We start from the raw sequence: 7,620 nt of genomic DNA, 5'->3' as shown, positions 1-7,620 counted from the left end.
CCCCGTATTTACATATCTGCCACTGTGCAGGACAATCCGTATAGGTGTTCGAGTGTTCGAACCGTAATGCGCAAGAAATGGTACGGAAACCTCGTATTTACATATCTGCCACTGTGCAGGACAATCCGTATAGGTGTTCGAGTGTTCGAACCGTAATGCGCAAGAAATGGTACGGAAACCCCGTATTTACATATCTGCCACTGTGCAGGGGAATCCGTATAGGTGTTCGAGTGTTCGAACCGTAATGCGTAAGAAATGGTATCTAAACCCCGTATTTACATATCTGCCACTGTGCAGGAGAATCCATATAGGTGTTCGAGTGTTCGAACCGTAATGTGCAAGAAATGGTCCCGAAACCCCGTATTTACATATCTGCCACTGTGCTGGAGAATCCATATAGGTGTTCGAGTGTTCGAACCGTAATGCGCAAGAAATGGTATGTAAATCCCGTATTTACATATCTGCCACTGTGCAGGATAATCCGTATAGGTGTTCGAGTGTTCGAACCGTAATGCGCAAGAAATGGTACGGAAACCCCGTATTTAGTTATCTGCCACTATGCAGGAGAATCCGTATAGGTGTTCGAGTGTTCGAACCGTAATGCGCAACAAATCGTATGTAAACCCCGTATTTACATATCTGCCACTGTGCAGGAGAATCCGTATAGGTGTCCGAGTGTTCGAACCGTAATGCGCAAGAAATGGTATGTAAACCCCGTATTTACATATCTGCCACTGTGCAGGACAATCCGTATAGGTGTTCGAGTGTTCGAACCGTAATGCGCAAGAAATGGTACGGAAACCCCGTATTTACATATCTGCCACTGTGCAGGAGAATCCGTGTAGGTGTTCGAGTGTTCGAACCATAATGCGCAAGAAATGGTACGGAAACCTCGTATTTACATATCTGCCACTGTGCAGGACAATCCGTATAGGTGTTCGAGTGTTCGAACCGTAATGCGCAAGAAATGGTACGGAAACCCCGTATTTACATATCTGCCACTGTGCAGGGGAATCCGTATAGGTGTTCGAGTGTTCGAACCGTAATGCGTAAGAAATGGTATCTAAACCCCGTATTTACATATCTGCCACTGTGCAGGAGAATCCATATAGGTGTTCGAGTGTTCGAACCGTAATGTGCAAGAAATGGTCCCGAAACCCCGTATTTACATATCTGCCACTGTGCTGGAGAATCCATATAGGTGTTCGAGTGTTCGAACCGTAATGCGCAAGAAATGGTATGTAAATCCCGTATTTACATATCTGCCACTGTGCAGGATAATCCGTATAGGTGTTCGAGTGTTCGAACCGTAATGCGCAAGAAATGGTACGGAAACCCCGTATTTACATATCTGCCACTATGCAGGAGAATCCGTATAGGTGTTCGAGTGTTCGAACCGTAATGCGCAACAAATGGTATGTAAACCCCGTATTTACATATCTGCCACTGTGCAGGAGAATCCGTATAGGTGTCCGAGTGTTCGAACCGTAATGCGCAAGAAATGGTATGTAAACCCCGTATTTACATATCTGCCACTGTGCAGGACAATCCGTATAGGTGTTCGAGTGTTCGAACCGTAATGCGCAAGAAATGGTACGGAAACCCCGTATTTACATATCTGCCACTGTGCAGGAGAATCCGTATAGGTGTTCGAGTGTTCGAACCGTAATGCGCAAGAAATGGTACGGAAACCCCGTATTTACATATCTGCCACTGTGCAGGGGAATCCGTATAGGTGTTCGAGTGTTCGAACCGTAATGCGTAAGAAATGGTATGTAAACCCCGTATTTACAATTTCTGCCACTGTGCAGGAGAATCCATATAGGTGTTCGAGTGTTCGAACCGTAATGTGCAAGAAATGGTCCCGAAACCCCGTATTTACATATCTGCCACTGTGCAGGAGAATCCGTATAGGTGTTCGAGTGTTCGAACCGTAATGCGGAAGAAATGGTATGTAAACCCCGTATTTACATATCTGCCACTGTGCAGGACAATCCGTATAGGTGTTCGAGTGTTCGAACCGTAATGCGCAAGAAATGGTACGGAAACCTCGTATTTACATATCTGCCACTGTGCAGGACAATCCGTATAGGTGTTCGAGTGTTCGAACCGTAATGCGCAAGAAATGGTACGGAAACCCCGTATTTACATATCTGCCACTGTGCAGGGGAATCCGTATAGGTGTTCGAGTGTTCGAACCGTAATGCGTAAGAAATGGTATGTAAACCCCGTATTTACATATCTGCCACTGTGCAGGAGAATCCATATAGGTGTTCGAGTGTTCGAACCGTAATGTGCAGGAAATGGTCCCGAAACCCCGTATTTACATATCTGCCACTGTGCCGGAGAATCCGTATAGGTGTTCGAGTGTTCGAACCGTAATGCGCAAGAAATGGTATGTAAACCCCGTATTTACATATCTGCCACTGTGCAGGAGAATCCGTATAGGTGTTCGAGTGTTCGAACCGTAATGCGCAAGAAATGGTATGTAAACACCGTATTTACATATCCGCCACTGTGCAGGACAATCCGTATAGGTGTTCGAGTGTTCGAACCGTAATGCGCTAGAAATGGTATCTAAACCCCGTATTTACATATCTGCCACTCTGCAGGAGAATCCATATAGGTGTTCGAGTGTTCGAACCGTAATGTGCAAGAAATGGTCCCGAAACCCCGTATTTACATATCTGCCACTGTGCAGGAGGATCCGTATAGGTGTTCGAGTGTTCGAACCGTAATGCGCAAGAAATGGTATGTAAACCCCGTATTTACATATCTGCCACTGTGCAGGAGAATCCGTATAGGTGTTCGAGTGTTCGAACCGTAATGCGCAACAAATGGTACGGAAACACCGTATTTACATATCTGCCACTGTGCAGGAGAATCCGTATAGGTGTTCGAGTGTTCGAACCGTAATGCGCAAGAAATGGTATGTAAACCCCGTATTTACATATCTGCCACTGTGTAGGAGAATCCGTATAGGTGTTCGAGTGTTCGAACCGTAATGTGCAAGAAATGGTCCCGAAACCCCGTATTTACATATCTGCCACTGTGCAGGAGAATCCGTATAGGTGTTCTAGTGTTTGAACCGTAATGCGCAAGAAATGGTATCTAAACCCCGTATTTACATATCTGCCACTGTGCAGGAGAATCCATATAGGTGTTCGAGTGTTCGAACCGTAATGTGCAAGAAATGGTCCCGAAACCCCGTATTTACATATCTGCCACTGTGCTGGAGAATCCGTATAGGTGTTCGAGTGTTCGAACCGTAATGCGCAAGAAATGGTATGTAAACCCCGTATTTACATATCTGCCACTGTGCAGGGGAATCCGTATAGGTGTTCGAGTGTTCGAACCGTAATGCGTAAGAAATGGTATGTAAACCCCGTATTTACATATCTGCCACTGTGTAGGAGAATCCATATAGGTGTTCGAGTGTTCGAACCGTAATGTGCAAGAAATGGTCCCGAAACCCCGTATTTACATATCTGCCACTGTGCAGGAGAATCCGTATAGGTGTTCGAGTGTTCGAACCGTAATGCGCAAGAAATGGAAGGTAAACCCCGTATTTACATATCTGCCACTGTGCAGGAGAATCCGTATAGGTGTTCGAGTGTTCGAACCGTAATGCGCAAGAAATGGTACGGAAACCTCGTATTTACATATCTGCCACTGTGCAGGAGAATCCGTATAGGTGTTCGAGTGTTCGAACCGTAATGCGCAAGAAATGGTACGGAAACCCCGTATTTACATATCTGCCACTATGCAGGAGAATCCGTATAGGTGTTCGAGTGTTCGAACCGTAATGTGCAAGAAATGGTACGGAAACCCCGTATTTACATATCTGCCACTGTGCAGGAGAATCCGTATAGGTGTTCGAGTGTTCGAACCGTAATGCGCAAGAAATGGTACGGAAACCCCGTATTTACATATCTGCCACTGTGCAGGGGAATCCGTATAGGTGTTCGAGTGTTCGAACCGTAATGCGTAAGAAATGGTATGTAAACCCCGTATTTACATATCTGCCACTGTGCAGGAGAATCCATATAGGTGTTCGAGTGTTCGAACCGTAATGTGCAAGAAATGGTCCCGAAACCCCGTATTTACATATCTGCCACTGTGCAGGAGAATCCGTATAGGTGTTCGAGTGTTCGAACCGTAATGCGGAAGAAATGGTATGTAAACCCCGTATTTACATATCTGCCACTGTGCAGGACAATCCGTATAGGTGTTCGAGTGTTCGAACCGTAATGCGCAAGAAATGGTACGGAAACCTCGTATTTACATATCTGCCACTGTGCAGGACAATCCGTATAGGTGTTCGAGTGTTCGAACCGTAATGCGCAAGAAATGGTACGGAAACCCCGTATTTACATATCTGCCACTGTGCAGGGGAATCCGTATAGGTGTTCGAGTGTTCGAACCGTAATGCGTAAGAAATGGTATCTAAACCCCGTATTTACATATCTGCCACTGTGCAGGAGAATCCATATAGGTGTTCGAGTGTTCGAACCGTAATGTGCAAGAAATGGTCCCGAAACCCCGTATTTACATATCTGCCACTGTGCTGGAGAATCCATATAGGTGTTCGAGTGTTCGAACCGTAATGCGCAAGAAATGGTATGTAAATCCCGTATTTACATATCTGCCACTGTGCAGGATAATCCGTATAGGTGTTCGAGTGTTCGAACCGTAATGCGCAAGAAATGGTACGGAAACCCCGTATTTAGTTATCTGCCACTATGCAGGAGAATCCGTATAGGTGTTCGAGTGTTCGAACCGTAATGCGCAACAAATCGTATGTAAACCCCGTATTTACATATCTGCCACTGTGCAGGAGAATCCGTATAGGTGTCCGAGTGTTCGAACCGTAATGCGCAAGAAATGGTATGTAAACCCCGTATTTACATATCTGCCACTGTGCAGGACAATCCGTATAGGTGTTCGAGTGTTCGAACCGTAATGCGCAAGAAATGGTACGGAAACCCCGTATTTACATATCTGCCACTGTGCAGGAGAATCCGTGTAGGTGTTCGAGTGTTCGAACCATAATGCGCAAGAAATGGTACGGAAACCTCGTATTTACATATCTGCCACTGTGCAGGACAATCCGTATAGGTGTTCGAGTGTTCGAACCGTAATGCGCAAGAAATGGTACGGAAACCCCGTATTTACATATCTGCCACTGTGCAGGGGAATCCGTATAGGTGTTCGAGTGTTCGAACCGTAATGCGTAAGAAATGGTATCTAAACCCCGTATTTACATATCTGCCACTGTGCAGGAGAATCCATATAGGTGTTCGAGTGTTCGAACCGTAATGTGCAAGAAATGGTCCCGAAACCCCGTATTTACATATCTGCCACTGTGCTGGAGAATCCATATAGGTGTTCGAGTGTTCGAACCGTAATGCGCAAGAAATGGTATGTAAATCCCGTATTTACATATCTGCCACTGTGCAGGATAATCCGTATAGGTGTTCGAGTGTTCGAACCGTAATGCGCAAGAAATGGTACGGAAACCCCGTATTTACATATCTGCCACTATGCAGGAGAATCCGTATAGGTGTTCGAGTGTTCGAACCGTAATGCGCAACAAATGGTATGTAAACCCCGTATTTACATATCTGCCACTGTGCAGGAGAATCCGTATAGGTGTCCGAGTGTTCGAACCGTAATGCGCAAGAAATGGTATGTAAACCCCGTATTTACATATCTGCCACTGTGCAGGACAATCCGTATAGGTGTTCGAGTGTTCGAACCGTAATGCGCAAGAAATGGTACGGAAACCCCGTATTTACATATCTGCCACTGTGCAGGAGAATCCGTATAGGTGTTCGAGTGTTCGAACCGTAATGCGCAAGAAATGGTACGGAAACCCCGTATTTACATATCTGCCACTGTGCAGGGGAATCCGTATAGGTGTTCGAGTGTTCGAACCGTAATGCGTAAGAAATGGTATGTAAACCCCGTATTTACAATTTCTGCCACTGTGCAGGAGAATCCATATAGGTGTTCGAGTGTTCGAACCGTAATGTGCAAGAAATGGTCCCGAAACCCCGTATTTACATATCTGCCACTGTGCAGGAGAATCCGTATAGGTGTTCGAGTGTTCGAACCGTAATGCGGAAGAAATGGTATGTAAACCCCGTATTTACATATCTGCCACTGTGCAGGACAATCCGTATAGGTGTTCGAGTGTTCGAACCGTAATGCGCAAGAAATGGTACGGAAACCTCGTATTTACATATCTGCCACTGTGCAGGACAATCCGTATAGGTGTTCGAGTGTTCGAACCGTAATGCGCAAGAAATGGTACGGAAACCCCGTATTTACATATCTGCCACTGTGCAGGGGAATCCGTATAGGTGTTCGAGTGTTCGAACCGTAATGCGTAAGAAATGGTATGTAAACCCCGTATTTACATATCTGCCACTGTGCAGGAGAATCCATATAGGTGTTCGAGTGTTCGAACCGTAATGTGCAGGAAATGGTCCCGAAACCCCGTATTTACATATCTGCCACTGTGCCGGAGAATCCGTATAGGTGTTCGAGTGTTCGAACCGTAATGCGCAAGAAATGGTATGTAAACCCCGTATTTACATATCTGCCACTGTGCAGGAGAATCCGTATAGGTGTTCGAGTGTTCGAACCGTAATGCGCAAGAAATGGTATGTAAACACCGTATTTACATATCCGCCACTGTGCAGGACAATCCGTATAGGTGTTCGAGTGTTCGAACCGTAATGCGCTAGAAATGGTATCTAAACCCCGTATTTACATATCTGCCACTCTGCAGGAGAATCCATATAGGTGTTCGAGTGTTCGAACCGTAATGTGCAAGAAATGGTCCCGAAACCCCGTATTTACATATCTGCCACTGTGCAGGAGGATCCGTATAGGTGTTCGAGTGTTCGAACCGTAATGCGCAAGAAATGGTATGTAAACCCCGTATTTACATATCTGCCACTGTGCAGGAGAATCCGTATAGGTGTTCGAGTGTTCGAACCGTAATGCGCAACAAATGGTACGGAAACACCGTATTTACATATCTGCCACTGTGCAGGAGAATCCGTATAGGTGTTCGAGTGTTCGAACCGTAATGCGCAAGAAATGGTATGTAAACCCCGTATTTACATATCTGCCACTGTGTAGGAGAATCCGTATAGGTGTTCGAGTGTTCGAACCGTAATGTGCAAGAAATGGTCCCGAAACCCCGTATTTACATATCTGCCACTGTGCAGGAGAATCCGTATAGGTGTTCTAGTGTTTGAACCGTAATGCGCAAGAAATGGTATCTAAACCCCGTATTTACATATCTGCCACTGTGCAGGAGAATCCATATAGGTGTTCGAGTGTTCGAACCGTAATGTGCAAGAAATGGTCCCGAAACCCCGTATTTACATATCTGCCACTGTGCTGGAGAATCCGTATAGGTGTTCGAGTGTTCGAACCGTAATGCGCAAGAAATGGTATGTAAACCCCGTATTTACATATCTGCCACTGTGCAGGAGAATCCGTATAGGTGTTCGAGTGTTCGAACCGTAATGCGCAAGAAATTGTACGGAAACCTCGTATTTACATATCTGCCACTGTGCAGGAGAATCCGTATAGGTGTTCGGG

Source organism: Camellia sinensis, chromosome 12, assembly GCF_055761805.1.
Source record: "Camellia sinensis isolate YWXY chromosome 12, ASM5576180v1, whole genome shotgun sequence".
Taxonomy (NCBI): domain Eukaryota; kingdom Viridiplantae; phylum Streptophyta; class Magnoliopsida; order Ericales; family Theaceae; genus Camellia; species Camellia sinensis.
Note: the sequence above shows the minus strand (reverse complement) of the source record.